This window comes from Chenopodium album, chromosome 18 (assembly GCF_948465745.1).
Source record: "Chenopodium album chromosome 18, dcCheAlbu1.1, whole genome shotgun sequence".
Taxonomy (NCBI): Eukaryota; Viridiplantae; Streptophyta; class Magnoliopsida; order Caryophyllales; family Amaranthaceae; genus Chenopodium; species Chenopodium album.
In genome coordinates, this window is record NC_137851.1 from 41536888 (window position 1) to 41554257 (window position 17370).

Sequence of the window (17370 nt, forward strand, 5' to 3'; positions counted from 1 at the left end):
AAAGTGAATTGAAGGAAGAAATATAGTGAAGGTTGGTAAATGAGGTTTGAGTTTGAGTTGAAAGAGTAGCGCGTAATGTAGTAGATAGCTGTAGTCCTCTGTCGTCGGAGTGCGAGAGGATTTTAAGGGGAAAAGTGAAGGTGATGAGAAGAGGGAGTTGAGAGAGACAGGGTGTGCTTCTTTTATAGAAGACCACTTTTTTTTTTTTTTTTTTTTTTTTTTAAAGCCTCGTTGATTCCTTTCCTTGTGTTAATATATTTTACTTTATTTTATAGATCAAATAACCAGTTGTATCATGTGTATGGTACATTTACGGCCGCTTTGTATTCATTTTCTTAATTTGTTTGTATTTGAGGGTATTAAGTGACTATAGTCTAAGAAATAGCTTTAGTTGTATTCCACAAAGTCAATACTACGAGATTGAGGGATATCTCACGTGGTTAGAGCTGTCCTTACAGTTTCATATTTTGTGTTCCTAAATAAAATGAAGATATATAATAAGTTTTATGCAAATTTGCATAGCCAAGTTAACTTAAAACGGTCTAGTGTCTTATAATAAAGTTTTCATTATTTAAGCATATTTAAACAAAGTTAATATAACTGAACTAGACTTAGACCCTGCTCTTTTGAGCTCTTGGGCAGAGCAGATTATTATTAAAAATTATTATTATTATTATTATTAAATATTATTATTTTTTTTATTATTATTAAATATAAAATATTATATATTATTATTACTATTAAATATTAATTTTTATTCTTATTATTAAATATTAAATATTATTATTATCATTAAATTTTAATTATTAAATATTAAAATTTATTATTATTATTATTATTAATATTATTAAATATTAATTATTTTTATCTTTAAATATTAGTTATTATTATTAAATATTAATTATTATTATTATTATTATTATCATTAATTATTATTTTTAAGCAGAGCAGATTTTAGCAGAGTAGAATAGAGCAGCTCAAAAGAACAGAGTCTTAATTTGGCTAATTTTTAGTTATTTCAACTAAAATGAAATTATTTTTACTAAATTAATTTAGGCTTGGTTTGTGTGGACACTAGGGACATAAAATTAAACATCTCATAATTCTCGCATCCAATTGTTTAATTTATATTTCTAAGTGTTTCGGGTGATTTTGTGATCTTCCCCTAGGACACTGGTCACGTTCTCCTGACGAGTTAACTCGGATACCTGCCAAACACGAATATTCCGACAATGAAATATTCGCCTCCGACTGTTAAGTTAGTAACCAGAAATCGGAAAAGCTAGAGAGAGAAAGTAGAGAGAAGCTGGAGCTGTTTTATGCTCTATTAAATGATATGTCTTAATCCCCCCTTTCCATTATAAATGATCGGGGTATTTATAGGGGTGGGGATCTGAGCTTTTTAGGGTTTTGTACCCTAGAATGACGTTTTCTATTTGGCGGCGAAATCAGGTAGGGATACGTGTCCTTGGAAAGCGTCGTTTTGCGGCTTTCTCGGGATTTGGGCCTCTTGACGTAAGGAGGCCCTTTTCTCTCTAATTCAGGTGATCTTAAAAGGGGGTTTGCATACGTGGTATCTTCCTATAGTGACACGTGTCGCCCTTTGATTGAGCCACGTGTCACTAGGGGGGATTGGTCCACGCTTTGGGGTGATTTTCACCCCAAACATTTTCCCCTCAGAGGGGGTGGCTCGTACTCTATGGGCCGCCTCCTCTGATTTTCTACTCATCTAGACATGTCCGAGTATTTGTAGAATTTTGAGCATTTCTTTGGTATGCGGACAGTACCGTCTGTGTTATTGGGAGATTTCTCCCTTGGGCCAGACGCTTGGTTCAGTTCACCTGCAATTCCTCTATTTGGACACTTCTTGGGTCCTGAGGTTAGTCGGACGCAGCAGGCCGACTATCTTTTTAGGAAAGACACCTGTTGCTTGGGATTTCGGGACAACGGTTTAGATTTGGCTGACCTGGACGTCTATTTTGACGTGCCATCAGCCGTTCGTCTTCTCTTCTGTTTAAAGTGACAGAAGATGGTTTTTTAACCATTTGAATTCTAGATTAACTTTTTCAGAAAGTAACCGTTCGAATTTTTAAGCGGGAAAGATGGATTTACCATTTTTCCCCCATAAATTTGCCTATAAATATAGAATGTTTAACTTCATTTTCTTACTTTGGAACTTTGAGAATTCTAGAGAGAAGTTAGAGCTTTTAGAGACAGAAAGTGATTTCTTCCCTGAATCTTCAAGAGCTCTGTTGTACGTTTGATTTTTTCGGTCAGAGTCGTTGAATTTTCCGGTCAACCTTCAAGATTTTCCCAAGTTTTTCTACTCAGATGAAGGTAACCGCCTGCTCCTCTTTCTTCTTCTTTTACTTTGTTTTTTTCTTTTTGTTTTTAAATCTGGTTCAATACTCGGCTTCGTCCGTTTCTCCTCATGAGGCTAGCCGTTCACCTGGGACTGAGGAGTCTAGAGTGGATGGGGATGAGTCGTCTCCCTCGTGGAGTGGGTCCATTTCTAGTGTGTACCGACTCACATCCGCCTATTCTTCTCTATCCCTGCAGTCGCATATGGCTCGGACGATGCAGACGTACGATAAGTACGCCGCTAGAAATCCAGACGGCAGTTTGGTAAACCCAAGAGTCCCCCATGATCCGAATAACACGGACGGGGAGACAGCCACCACCACAAACACCAACACGAACACCGCCATAGTTAGTGGCAGTAAATGCTCGGTGGTCGAAATGACCGCCTCATTCGAAGAACGCCAAAGGCAGGGCGTCACTTTAGGCAGGGAAGCGTCCGAACAGGCTCTTGGCCTTCGCTTTCCCCAATTTTCCAACTCGGTCATAGATCCGGCCGAGTTGTAGTGTTTGAAAGAACCTCCTTCCTCTTCTCAAGCGGACGTTGGGGCGTCCGCTCGAATTCCTGAACAATCCCTTCTACAAACTACCAGGTTGGCTAGACCTAGAATTGGCATAGTAATCGTTGAACCGGCCGACCTGCCATCTCGTAGCGCTCTTCCTCCTGGAAATCAGGTGGACACCAAGAGGAAGGATAAGGGCAAAAGGCCCTTAATTCTGGAGGGATTTTTTATCTCCGAAGGCGGCCGGGGCTCTAAAACTAGGAGCTCGACCGAAGCTGATGAACTGGACATTGTGTTGTCCTCAGAATTTGGGGCTGCCCCCCACCCTGATGAAGGGGAGGCGGAGAATCAAGAGGCGGAGAAGCAAGAGGCTGAGAAGGTCAATGCTGACAATTTTAAAGATCCGTACGCCTGTCCAGTTAGGGACACGGCCCTAAGATTCCTTAATGATGGGCTGGAGGAGTTCAAGAGCTTCCTCATGTTGGGAGAAGGATACGAGTTCAAGGCTCCTAAGCGCTCCCATTCGGTGGCCTCCTAGGAGGATGAGCGGCCACGCAGGCGCTCCTTCAGCGTATACCGCGCTGCTCTCGAAGTGGGACTCCGTTTCCCTCTTCTTCCGTTCGTCTAGGAGTACAACATTGCCCTCTTCCAGCTGATGCCGAACAGCTGGTTGAACATCTTCGGATACTTGGTGACATGCATCAGGCAAGGATTTAAGCCGGACGTCCCATTATTTTGCAAGATGCACTCCATGGTCCGCCTGGACAAAGGGACGGACGACTGGTTTATTTTATGCACCACCAAGGATTATCTAGTGGTGATGGGCCAGGTGTCCAAGTGGCGTGACTGGAAGAACCGATTCTACCGCATTAAGACAAAGGACATGGTGTTCAACTTGTGGATGAATAGGTTTAACGCTGCCCCCATCCAACTTGGCCGAGGGCAAAACCATCCGTACATCCGGATTATGCGTACCAATTTGAATACTTTGGAGTCAAGAGGGTAACTAGGGGTGGCAAGTCGATGGCCGTGTCTAAAAACTGGATTCCCTGGTCCAGCTGGCTCAGGGACCCGGTATTTATGTCGGCATGTGACCTGTACCGCAACATCCCCCAAGGTGGAGACTCATACCTTAGCCACTTACGAGTAAATTATATCAAAATTTTTCTAACTTTTTTTCCTGCACAGACGAAGCTTTAGCCATGCTAGACCCAGAGCAAAAGGAGGAGGTAGACATGTCCGAGCTTGACTTGGCTCGGTACAAGGCCCGTCAGCAATTGTACAAGCAGACCAAGTAGGTACTGGCCGTCGGTTTGCCTTTCATAATTTTTCTCTTTATTTATTTATTTATTTATTTATTTTTTTGCATGCCGATCTGGTATGTTGGAAGAGGAGTCCTTCGGGACATAACACGGACATCCCCATTTTGGCCCTTCGTCTGACTTGGGACTCTGGAAAAGGCTTCCTTTACACCCATGCTCGGACGCTCCATCTTGACTTCCCCTAACTTCATATTGTCTTCTTTCAGTTGGCCACTCCCACCCCCAGGTCGAAGAGGAAGCAGCCGGCCTCTGCTTCAAAGGAAGGGAAGACGTCCAAGTCCCGAAAGAGCACTACCTCTAAGGGGACGCCTCCCGGTCAGGCGGCCAAGACGAAGTCGCGGACTGCTCCAAAGCAGTCCGAAGGAGAACCACCCCATCTGTCACCTAGTGAGGGCTCCAAGTCCGTGGATAAGACCACCGAGTCGATCTACGAAAAGTACATCCGAACAGAAGACGGGGGTAAGTCGACTCCCGCAAAACCGACCGGCCCCATCTCGACTCCGCATGTCGAGTTAGTTAAATAATCTGATTGGTAGACGGCTGCCTCTCAGTCTGCTGAGGATAAGCTCGGTCGCTAGGATGGAGAGGGGGCCGAACCCATTCCTCCTCTTGCTTTCAACCTTCCTACCCTACCATCTTTCTCGGACCATAGGGTTCTTGTCATGGTTTTTAACTTGTCTTTTTTACGAACTCATTTTGTTTATTCAGACCTTTTTCTTGGCCGTGTGCAGATATTGTCGAGGAGATGAATATGAAACCACCCGGCTAGTCGCTTATGGGCGCAGACCGGAAGGTTATGAGGGAAGCCATGCTACGGGCCGTCCCTTAGGAGCAACGGGAAAAATTTCGCGGAATAAACGAGGGTTTCCATGGCCCCATGGTAAACTGCACCGCTGAGGTAGTTTAATCTTTCACTCTTGCGTTCGCTTTTTACTTTTACTTAGAATATTTTTCACTTTTCATGCTTGCTGACTTTCACTCATCCGAATGAAGCTCTTCCTTCGTCTCTGCGCCTTCCAGGAGTGGAAGGACAAAAAGAACGAAAAAATAAAGAAAGCCTGGGCCCAAATTAGGAAGGCTGAGGATGCGAACACTAGAAACGCCGCCCTCCTCAAGCTTCACTACGAGACGGCCCTCAACACTTTGTCCGACAAGGCAGCTCGGCAAACGGAGGACATTGTCAAAATAGGGAAGGCCTTTGAGAGGGAAGAGCTGGCGAGGCAGGCGCTCCAGTTGGAGCGGGACGAGGCAGTCCTTAATGCCTCTTAGTGGAAAGAGGGCTTCAAAGCCTCCGAGAAACTGAAGGCCGAATTATCCTCGTCCCAGACGACCCTTAAGTCCGCCCAAGATTAGGCAGCCTCCCTTAAGCTCCGGGTAGATAAGCTGAACAAGTCCATGGCTGACTTGACTGAGAAGCTGAAGGCCTCTCAGCCGCCTAGTGCAATGGAAATTGTCAATATTGAGCATAAGGCTAAGGAGAGACTCAAGAGTCACTTTTTCGAGGCCTTCCAACTGATGAGCAAGGAAGGGACACCTGCCTACTGTAGACACCTGATTGTGTCTCCCCAAATGCCAAACCCAGTGATGAATACCTTTCATGTCATTGATTATCGAACAAGGTGAAATGTGAAAAGTCTTGTGATGCGGTCGTTTTAGTAAAAATAATTCTTTTGGTTTTCGAAAATCATTTATTTCGTACTCTATTTATGGAAAACATCCAATCCATTTTAGTTTGGTCCATAATATGGGTCCAATAATGGTGTAGTTGGATGGGGCTTGAAAGGAGCTTTCCAACGATATATTATAAGTCCAATTCCGATGAATAATGAGGAAGTTATGGCCAAAATACTAAATTGGGCCCGAAATGAGTTTTATATACGGCCCAATGTTCAAGTGGAGGGCCCATTAATTATCATTCCTAAATTTATTAGGGATTGCTTTAATTTTCTAGATTAATCTAGAAGGTTATTTTAAATTCTAGTGGAATAAGGATTAATAATTATATTTTTAGAAAATAAAGAATTTTATTTGGATTAAAATAAGTGTTTTAAAAGATTAAATCTGATTTTAAAGGATAAGTACGGATGTTAATTAGTCTAATTTAATTAGATTAAGGACTCCGTATGGTTTTAAATTAACGCGTTCACCATGGCGAAACGACAGCTCCATCGCGCCGCGATGGACACTATCGCGCCGCGGTGGAAGTAGTTTTACTCCGAATCGATTTCGATCTTTTTCTAATCGTTTTGAGACTATTTTATCTATAAATAGGGTTTTTATTTCCCGTTTTCAATCACCAAAAATCATCAACAATCACCTAGTTCTATTTCTTTCTTCAAAGCTAGAAGCTTATTCTTTCTTTCTCTCTCTTAACTTTCTAAGCCTAGCCTTTTTATAAACACAATAACGCATTCACAAGTTCTAGACGCACCTAGCGAAGTTCAAAGTTGCCTTCACCCTAGACGTGAAAGGTTGATAATTTTTGAGGGTATGGTCCCTATCCCTATTTCAATTATTTAAATTAATTGTTTAATTTAATACTTTCCTTGAAGTTACCAACGTGTGTATTGTTTTGATAGAAAGAGATACGAGGCAACAAAGTAAGTTGTTTTATTGCTTTATTTTTATAGAAATCATGCTTAATTTATTTTAATTCCTAGTATCATGGTAGGATGTTATTTAATGCTTTCTAGTATCATGATTAGGCTGCTTCCTATTTCTTCTATCATGTTAGGGATAAAGTTTTGATCTTTATTGCTTAGTGACATGCTAGGATTTGTTATTAATCTTGTTAGTATCATGCCTAGGATCTTGCTAATAATATTATTATGCTTTGATGAGAATATTATTTTGGTGATGATGATTTGTTGTATTAATAATTTATATGTTGCTTGATATTATTATTGTTATTGCTTGATCACGCCCTCTCTTGCAGGATTAAAGGGAATTTGTACTTGTAATCACGCTTAATAAGATAATTAATAATTTTTATTTAGGCTAATGTGATTTTAATTCAAGTGATCGCCAATAATAGATTTGTTTGTGCATTAATATTCAACCAACATAGATTAAACAGGTTTAGGATTAATATACTGATTGTATGTTAGTCAGAAAGCGCACATGAATATGAGAAGAATAAAACAGAGGCCTATTTTTAGGGCAGGTTCAATCTCTTTTAGGTTGGATTTGTACCTTCATCCCCGAATATCTAGTTATAGTTCCAGACCACTATGGAGTTAGCGATCTCATAGATCGTGAAGGGGTGTAATCTTCACCCTGTGAATGGTTTACAAGTTCCTAAAACTTGTTGGCGACACATTTACTCTAGCTTCCTTCCCTTTGGACACCACCATGCTTAAGTGTATGATCATAGTGGGGCTCAAGTGTGGGATGCTTGATATATTCCCGACAGTTTTTGGCGACTCCACTAGGGAGGATTTCTATTTTAATTCCTGAAATTTTTGGCAATAATTTAGAATGAGTGGATGAGACTCGAAAAGTTCTAAGTATTCATGTGTGTAATTTTGATTGACATTATTGGCATAAGCATAAAAAGGTCTGCATTGGATAGACCATTCGTAATGCGTCAAAATTATAGGATTTTTACATGTAGGAAATTTGGGAAATATCTTTCACACTAGAATCGAAAAAAAGCTGTGAAAACTGAAAAATTCAAGAGAGCTGCTGAGGCATGCAGGAACTGGCGCTGAGAAAACAGTGTCCATTGCAGTGTGATGGCTCTGTCGTGGCGTGATAGTAATATTGCGGCGCGACAGGGCTATCGTCTTGCGATGGTCCCTGTTGTCTAGCTTCCTTCCCTTTGGACGCCACCATGCTTAAGTGTATGATCACAGTGGGGCTCAAGTGTGAGATGCTTGAAATATTCCCGACACCTACCATCAGGAACGTTTTAGTAAGAGCCTGGAGTACGTCTGCCTCAAGGAGGAAGCCGAGAAGGCCGGCCTACCTCCCCTAGAACTTGAAGTTACCTCATCCGACTCTGAAGAGGAAGAAGACGTTGATGATGATGATGAGGAGGAGGATGAGGCCGAGCCAACTGAGGAGGGGGAAGCAGCCAAGAGGAAGCCTGTTAATGCTGCGATCGAGAAGGAGTCGGCCTTGGAGGAGCCTGCCAAGGATGATAAGCCAGCTGAGTAAAGAGCTCAGGTCCTCCAGCAGCAAATTTTAAAGCTTTTAGTACTTAGATTTTTTTTTTTTTTTTTTGCTTTCATTTCTCTTTACCAAACAATTTCAAATCTGACTGCCAGTTTGAGCGGTCTTGTATAAGTTTTATTCGTGCTGCCTTGTTTTGAGCGGCTTGGTTTGAATTAATTCAACTTTTGTTTCTCCATACTTGGCATTTTAACAAGTTTTATGCTTTTATATTTTATATATTCCTGTAAGAGTACTGGGGGTATGCCCCTTTGTTCGGCATTCGCGTGGTCCATATTCCAGGTGGTTTGATTAACTTAGTAGGTTTTATACCTCAAAGGGTATGACAACTAATAAGTTAATAAAATCAAAATAATGATTGCCCTTGGACTAGGTGAATGCCGAATCAATCATCATATATGGCCGCTTTATTGGCTTTGTTTGAGTTGTCCTTTGATACTATCGCTCGGACGCAACTCAAGAAATTTCAAGTAATATCTCAACTTAGAAATTTCTAAATATTGGCTGGGCTTGTACGCCTAGGCTTGCCCTTGCCCCCATTTAGGTAACAATACCTTGGGCAACTTTTGTGGCTTCCTATCGCTTAATCGTTCGACCATGTTGAGGTCGGAGGGGCTGGTTGACTTTTCAGTTATTGTGGCCAAGTTGTATAGCTAAGGGATGCCCTGGCTATACTTTTACTCGGCCGAATTGTAACAATTCTGTAAGGGTCAAGCTACTATGTTGCAAATAACATCATTATTACTTTTATTCGGCATTTCTGCTTAAGTAATCATAAATAAATGGCAAGAATTTAAATAACAATGTTCGACTTTTCCTTAATTATGTCAAAATTACATTGTTAAGGGACGTACGGCTTTAATTACAAGGCTCGGTCATCTAGACCTAGTTGCACATACAACTTTTTGGCTAAGTACTAGAGTTAAACATAATACTTTCTTAGATTGTTCGTATTCCAAGTACGAGGAATAGGACGGCCATGTAAGGCTTCAAGGCGGTATGTACCATCCCTTAATTCTTCTTTGATTCGATATGGCCCTTCCTAGTTAGGGGTTAACTTTCCATCTTCATTAGCTCGGCCAACCACTTTCATTTTTCTCAGAACAAGATCCCCCATCTTTAGTGGCCACTTAGACACCTTCCGGTTGTATGCCCTCATCATTTTGAGATGGTAAATTTCATGTCTAAGTGCCGCATTGCCCCTAGCTTCTGGAAGAAAGTCCAAGGCCGTCTTCATAGCCTCCCAATGGCCGACTTATCATATAGCATTATCCGAAGGGTAGGTTCGTACATCTCAATTGGGAGTACAGCTTCAGCGCTGTAGACTAGAAAGAATGGGGTCTCTCCTGTTGAACTCTTGGATGTGGTTCGAATGGACCACAACACATTTACCAACTCATCTGCCCAAAGGCCACCTGCTTTATCAAGCTTACGCTTGATACCGTTGGAGATCAGCTTGTTGTAAGCCTCAACTTAGCCGTTAGCTTGCGGGCGTCCGACTGAGGCAAAACAATGAGTGATGCCCTGGTCACTTAGCCAATTTTTGAGTTGAGGCATTTCAAATTGGGGTCCATTGTCGAACACCATTGACTGTGGCACACCGTAACGAGTGATAATATTTTTCCAGATAAAGGCGGACACATCCGTCCACTTGATCCCTCGGACGGCCTCAGCTTCCACCCATTTGGAGAAGTAGTCTACTGCTACTAACACATACCGCCTTTGCCCGGACGCAGGAGTATACGACCCCAAGATGTCCATGCCCCATTTTGCAAAGGAGAGCAGACTACTTATGCCGATAAGCTATTTGCAGGTTGGTGAATAAGGGTGGCAAACCTCTGGCACTTGTCGCATTTTTTCACCATTTTCATAGCGTCCGAATTCATGCTCAGCCAGTAGTACCCCAGATGGGTAGTGTTTTCCGCTAAGGCCCGTTCGCCTATGTGGGATCCACATTGCCCTTGGTGGAGGTCGTCCAACACATCATGCCCTTTCTCTGGAGTGATACACTTCAAATACGGCTTAACAAATGCTTTTTTGAATACCTCCCCATTCTTCATTTCGAACCAGGCCGCTCTCCTTTTCATCAGCTAGCTCTCCTTGGGATCGTCCGGGAGTGTCCCATCTTTCAAATAGGTGACCACCCCGTCCATCCAAGTGGAGCTTCTGTCTACGATCTGTACTGGCTCAGCATCAATACTCCACTTTTCTTTTACTTCCCAAAATACTAATATGGGAGTATCACACGATGCCGAGGATGCTAACTTGGAGAGTGCGTCCGCTTGATGATTTTCTAAACGAAGAACTTGTTGTAGAGTGAAATGTTTGAGGCCAACGGTCTCATCTTTCACCATATGAAGATATTTCATCATGGCCGGCTCCTTGGCCTCATAGTCACCATGAACCTGGCTGACTAACAGTTGGGAGTCCAAAATAGCATCAATTTTTATTCCCCGGCGGCCTTACACATTCTAAGGCCGGCTAGAAGCGCTTCATACTCGGCCTCATTGTTAGAGGCTTGAAACTGAAATCTCATTGCATATTCAAACTTATTTCCCTCAAGAAACTGAAAAATGATACCAGCACCACATCCGGTTACTGTAGCACTTCCATCCACAAAAACCTTCCAAATATGATCCCCTACCGACTGTAAATCTGGCCGTGTTTTTTCGGCTAAACAATCAGCAAATGCCCGCCCTTTGATTGCTTTCCTGGGCTCGAAAGTTATATCAAAACCTCTTAATTCCAAGGCCCATTTAAGCATTCGGCCATTGGGCTCCAATGTTGTGAACGACTTCTTTAACTGTTGGTCCATGTAGACCACTATTGAATGAGCAAGGAAGTATGGACTTAAGCTTTTTTGATGTCATGAACACTGCCAGCCCGAATTTTTCAATAGGTGTATACCTTAGATCGGCATTGTGTAAGACATGGCTTATGAAATACACCGGGATCTGATGGCCGTCCCTCTTTACAAGGAGGACGACACTTAAAGAATGATCTGAAATAGCAAGGTACATGTATAGCTTCTCATCTTTGAGCGGGCTGACGAGCCGAGGAAGTGTATGCAGACGGTTCTTTAATTGCACAAAGGCCTCCTCGGCCTCTTCAGTCCATTCGAACATAACTTTTTTCTTGATTTTTTCAAAAAAATATCGACACTTATCCCCCGACCTTGACAGAAATCGGCTGAGCACCGCTAAGCAGCCGGTAAGTCTTTGCACTTCTTTGATTGTCCTCGGCGACTTCATATCTAGGACTGCTTGGATTTTTTCAAGGTTGGCCTCAATGCCGCGTTGATCAATTAGAAATTCGAGAAACTTGCCGGACTCAACACCAAAGACACACTTCTTTAGATTTAACATCATCTTATGCCACTTGAGTTCGGTGAACGTTTCTCTAAGATCATTCAAATGGTCAGCCGACAGCTTTGATTTGACAATCATGTCATCAATGTACGCCTCCATGTTCCGACCGATTTGATCTCTAAAGACAGTGTTAACAAGTCTCTAAAATGTAGTAGGGGCATTCTTAAGGCCGAATGGCATAACTTTGTAGTAGTACAGACCCTACTTGGTCACAAACGCAGTTTCCTCTTGGTCTTCTTCCCATAAGGGAATCTAGTGGAATCTGGAGTATTCGTCCATAAAACTCTTTAGGGCGTGTCCAGCCGTTAAATCGACCAGTGGGTCGATTTTAGGCAAGGGAAAGCTATCCTTAGGATACGCCTTGTTGAGGTCAGTGTAATCCACGCACATCCTCCATGTTCTATTCGGCTTTTTTTTACCAAAACTACATTTGCTACCCAATCAGGGTAGTAACATTGGCGAATAAAACCGGCGTCCAGCAGCTTCTTAACTTTTGCTGCGGCCGCTTGATTCCTCTTTTCTCCATGATTTCTCTTTTTCTGTCGGACAGGCTTTATCATTGGATTTACAGCCAACTTGTGGACGGCCAGACTTTGATCTATGCCTTGAATCTCATGAACCTCAAATGCAAAAACATCCTTGAATTCTCTTAACAGTTTTATCAGGTCGTCTCCTAGCAAGCTCACGGCCATAGTACCCACCTTGACTGTTCAATCAGATTGGTCAGGATAGAGCATTATCTCCGTATGATCGCCAGCCGGCTGTGGCCTTAACTCTTATGGCTGGCCGACGACCATTAGCTGCTATGCCTACTCTTTCTTGATGCGCTTCTGGCCGACCTGCTGTGTTTGGAGTAACCCTTCTTAGAAATTTGGCTCGGACGACCGTTGTGGCCCCTAACTGTTGGCTTCACGGCCAGGTGATTACATTCCTTAGCCATTTTTTGGTTACCATGAATGGTACCAATTTTTCCGTCCGTCCTCTCAAACTTCATCAGCATTAAGTGAGGTACGATTACTGCTTTGGCTGCTATTAAAGTCGAACGGCCGATGATGACATTGTAGCCTGTAAGCTCTTTGACCACTAGGAAGCGGACGACCATGTCCCTTCCTTCTCCCTTCTTCCCAAATCGAACGGGTAAATCAATCCGTCCAATTGGGTGGATGATACTCCCACCAAATCCAACAAGTGGATGGGAGATATCCCGGAGGGAATCTTCTTGAAACTTCAAATTTTTCAGACATCCTAAGCTGATGATGTCGGATGAGCTGCTGGTATCAACTAGCACATGGCCGACCTTCAGGTTAGCTACCTTCATGATGAACACCATAGGGTCGTTGTGAGGGGCTCTTATCTCGCCTCGTTCTGCTTCGCAGACCGTCACCTCTGGGAAGGGCTCGTCCTTCACCCCCTCAGCGTACATCACATTCCCCAATTTTCAAGTGTCTTGCTTGATTCCCTTCATGGTAGGGCCGCCTGCGGCGAAGCCGCCTGATATGACGGCCACAAAACCAAAGTCAGTCTTATTTCCATCATCTTCCTTGTCATTTTGCTTTTTCTTCTCGGATTTGTTATCTGTTCGAGTGTAAGTGAATTTTGATTTCAAGATGTACGAATTCAACATGCCCTTTTCGGCCAGTTTATCCAGCAACCTTTTCAAATTGATGCACTCATTCGTGTCATGTCCCACGTCCTTGTGGTAATGACAGTATTTGTTTTTGCTGCGGTACTAGGCCGAGCCTCTCATTGGTTGGGGCTTCTCAAACACAAATTTATCTTTGATTTCCATTAGGATTGAGTATCAATCCTTGTTGTTGAACTCGTACTGTGGTTCGTACGTCTTGACCTTCTTTGATTTTGGCTGCTGGCTGTCGGCCACCTAGACTTCCTTTCGCTTGTTTCCTTTTTTTTTCTTCCCAGCCGAGTCTTGCTGAGAAGATTGCTTCTTCTCAGCCCCCTTGGCTGGCAAATCTGCTTTGGTAAGAGAACAAAAATCAGATGCTTCAATATAGGCTTTGGCCTCCCACAACACGCCTGTGTACGTCCGAACCTTTTTTCTGACTAAATCAAACTTGAAACCGTTATGCCTTAACCCCTGGAGAAATTCCGAATAAGCCATTTCATCTGGCAGGTTATGAATTTGGGTTTTTTCTTGGTTGAACCTCTAGACGTATGAACGCAACCCCTCAGTATTTCCTTGGACGATCATCGCCAAGTTCAGACTGTGATAGGAATGGTGTCCTTCGAACAAGTGTATTATTCCGATAGAGGGTTCGAAATTATTAGAAAGATAATTATTCAGTGAGGTCAAGTGATCGAAATGCTAGGTGGAGGCCGCTTCCGATCAGTAATATTAATGAGTAATTAATATTGCATCTTAATCTTGACTGAACCCTTCGGGTCACACCCAAGCAAGTAACGAACTGACATGATGAATTAATCCGAAAGGAAATAATAAGTCACTCGAGTATTGTGAACAAAGACGTCGGATTCCGAGCTTAGAGCGTCGGAACCGAATCTTAAAAGTTGAGCCAAAATTTAGGAATTGGTGAGACGGGAAAATGCTTCAAGTAACAAGTAAAAACTCTAACCACGTGAAGGCTAGGGAAGCGCGCTAAATAGAAACGCGCCATGTGGCAGCGCACATGGCAGCACACGTGACATGCCACGTGGCAGCCACCATGGTGGTGGCGTGCCATGTTGGCAGCCACCAAGCGGCAACGTGCTACGTTGGCAATGCCATGTGGCAGCGGGCCGCGGACCTGGGTGGCGGTTCATGGACGCGGGCCAAAAGGTAGTGGCCCAACCGAACCCAAATTGGGGCTCACGGTTGGGTGCCACATGGTTAGATCACAATGTATGTGAGTTGCCTTGGGGAGCAAGTGAGGAAGTTGTCCTCACTTAACCATGTAACACTTGTTACTTTGCTATTCCTTGGTTTAATAAACCAAGGATTGAATTCAACATTCTTTCTATGTGGGATCTTTTTGTGAAAAAGTCCCACATTGAAAGATGAGTGGAATTCATAAGGAAACACTCCTTATAAATAGCCAAGGCATACCTTGGGATTGTTCACTTGAGTAAGGTGTTAGAAAAGGAATCTTCATTAAGAAAACCTTTAAACACATATAATTACTCGAGTATTAGGTTGGGCTTAGCTAACCTTTAAGCATTGGACCTTGTCAGGGTCGAGTTGCGGGTGGATATTCGTAGGAGGTCTTCGCGTGAGTGAGACTAAAAGCTTTCCCAAGTAAGAGATCGGGTTATGAGCGAAGCACGCGTCAAAGGTATTAATCTTTCCTTAATTCTTGTTGTTTAAGTTAATTATGTCTTGTGATTATATTAATTGTGAGTGTGGTCTTGGCTCGGGTTTTCTTCTGCAATGAGTTGGACTCATCGAAACCCAACAGCGGTATCGGAGCCTTGCTCATTTATTTTTATAATCATAATTTTCAAGGTGTTATTATGGCTTTATTTTTCTGGTTTTATGTTGCTAATTAGATTAGTAGCTCGGTTTTATTATTTTTAAGCCCGTATTAGAGCTTACTTTAGCCCCGAACCCAGATTTTTGCTCAAAAGTAGTGAATTTTGGGTGGAAAAGGTGTTCTGGAAATGGTTTTACCCTATGAGGATTGTGTTTTTGGCCAAAATCCGATCAGAAATCCCTTTTTCGAGGGATTTTTTGTTTTGACGAAAAATTTTAAGTCTTTCTTACCTTGAATCTTAATGACATATTTATGGTGATTATGTATATGGTTCTTTCCTTAATGTTTCTGCAATTTTAAACCTCTTTAAGCATGGTTACTTGGTAGTAATCGGTGCTTGAAAGATTGGTTTATATTTTAACATAATTGCAAATCCATTACATTAAGTGTGGAAAATTTGTTCTTTGAGGCTTCTAAGTACTAAAGATTCAATCTTTAATTGTTTTAAGTGATTGAAACTTTGAGTTACTAAATTCCATGAATTTTTTGGTTGAACTTTTGATTTAATCATGTATTAAGTTGATTGGAATCATAAAGTTTGAATCTTGTGATAGAAATTTCATTTATCTTCATATTGGAAGATATAATTTTTTAAGGATTCACAAGTTAAAGTTGGAATCTTTATTTGAATATTTGTGTTCATAATTCCAACTCCCCTTTATTTTGTCAAAATCTCATGATTAATTTAAATTAATAGTGAGTATAGCCTTATTGCATCAACTTGAACCAATTTTATTAAAGAATAGTTCTTGGAAATAATTTTGGTTTAGTGCACTTAGATGAATTTATTTAAGTTGGACTTGTAATAATTTTTTTTTATTTTGGCTCATTTTATTAATTCTAAATCTAATTTGGAGTTAATTATTTAGTCATGCAAAATTAGGGTTAAAAACCCGGGGATATTGAACAGGAATCGAGGGCAAATCATCCCTTGGCTAGTCGGGCTGCATAGCAGCCCACATGTGGCTACCAAAGGGCTGCCTCGAGGAGGTGCGGCCCTGTGCGTGGCTGCTGCTCACGGGGGCCAGCCAGCCATGCGGGCTGCTGTGCGTGGCTCGCTTGTGCGTGCTCGAGTCTTGTGGTGCGGGGCATACTATATATGTATGTATGCATGTTGGTTCTTGATATGGGTTAGTGTGCGTAAACATTGCTTGCGAAGCAATGTGGTGCAATGAGCACTCCAAGTCTTGGTGTTAGGCACTTAGACATTTTGGACTACGCATTTTTTGTGTTCTTTTTCCGTTTTGATCATTTTAATTAATGATTTTGGTTTTAATTAATATTTTAATTAAATTTTGAGGCTAGGCCTCGGTTTTGAGCGGCATTGGAAAAATTTTTATTTTGGAAAAATTTTGGGTTTTACCGACTTAACTAATTGGATTAATTAAGTTAGATGCGGAATTTAGTGGGAGGTTCAATTTTAATTGCGCTAAATTACATAATCGGTTAAACAACTTTGACTAGTTTTAATTAGGCGTGTTAATTGGATTAACTACCTAAATTAGTTACTAGTTTTCGCGTATTTGTGCATTGTTACTTGTTTATCGTTGTAAAATGCATGGGCCATTCACAAATAGTGAATGGATGAATGGAATGTATATTCTTCCGCAGGTTTTATAAAAATGGCAACTAGTGGGGCCCGATTAGGATAGAAAATACGGACTGCGATCCGTGATGTATTTTTGTAAATCTAAATACAGTTTGCGAACCATTGAGTATTTTTGTACCTTGATATTTAGATTAGTCCTAATCGTAGATATTAGTATTTGCATAATTATGGTCATGTCTTGAAGACGGAGGTTCTTGGAAGACGAAGCCATGAAGTTGCAAAAGTCATCCCTTGAAGACTCAAGGGGTCATGCTAGTTGCCAAATGCATCTTTATTTATGTTTTCGATATATATATTTATGATTATATATATGTGTGATTTATATGTTAGATGCATGTTTAGGATTTCGAATGTTGGGATGATTAATTAAGTTCACCTAAATCAACCAACATAGACCCTAGGTCCCTAAAATATTGAGTAAAACTTGTCATTCCAAAACAACATTTATCGACCTATTGAGAGTAGTGATGGGCTACGCTAAAGCGAGACATCATTATTACTCCCTAGGATACGTAAGGCATACTGGGTATGCAAGTTGGTTTTGGTTATACT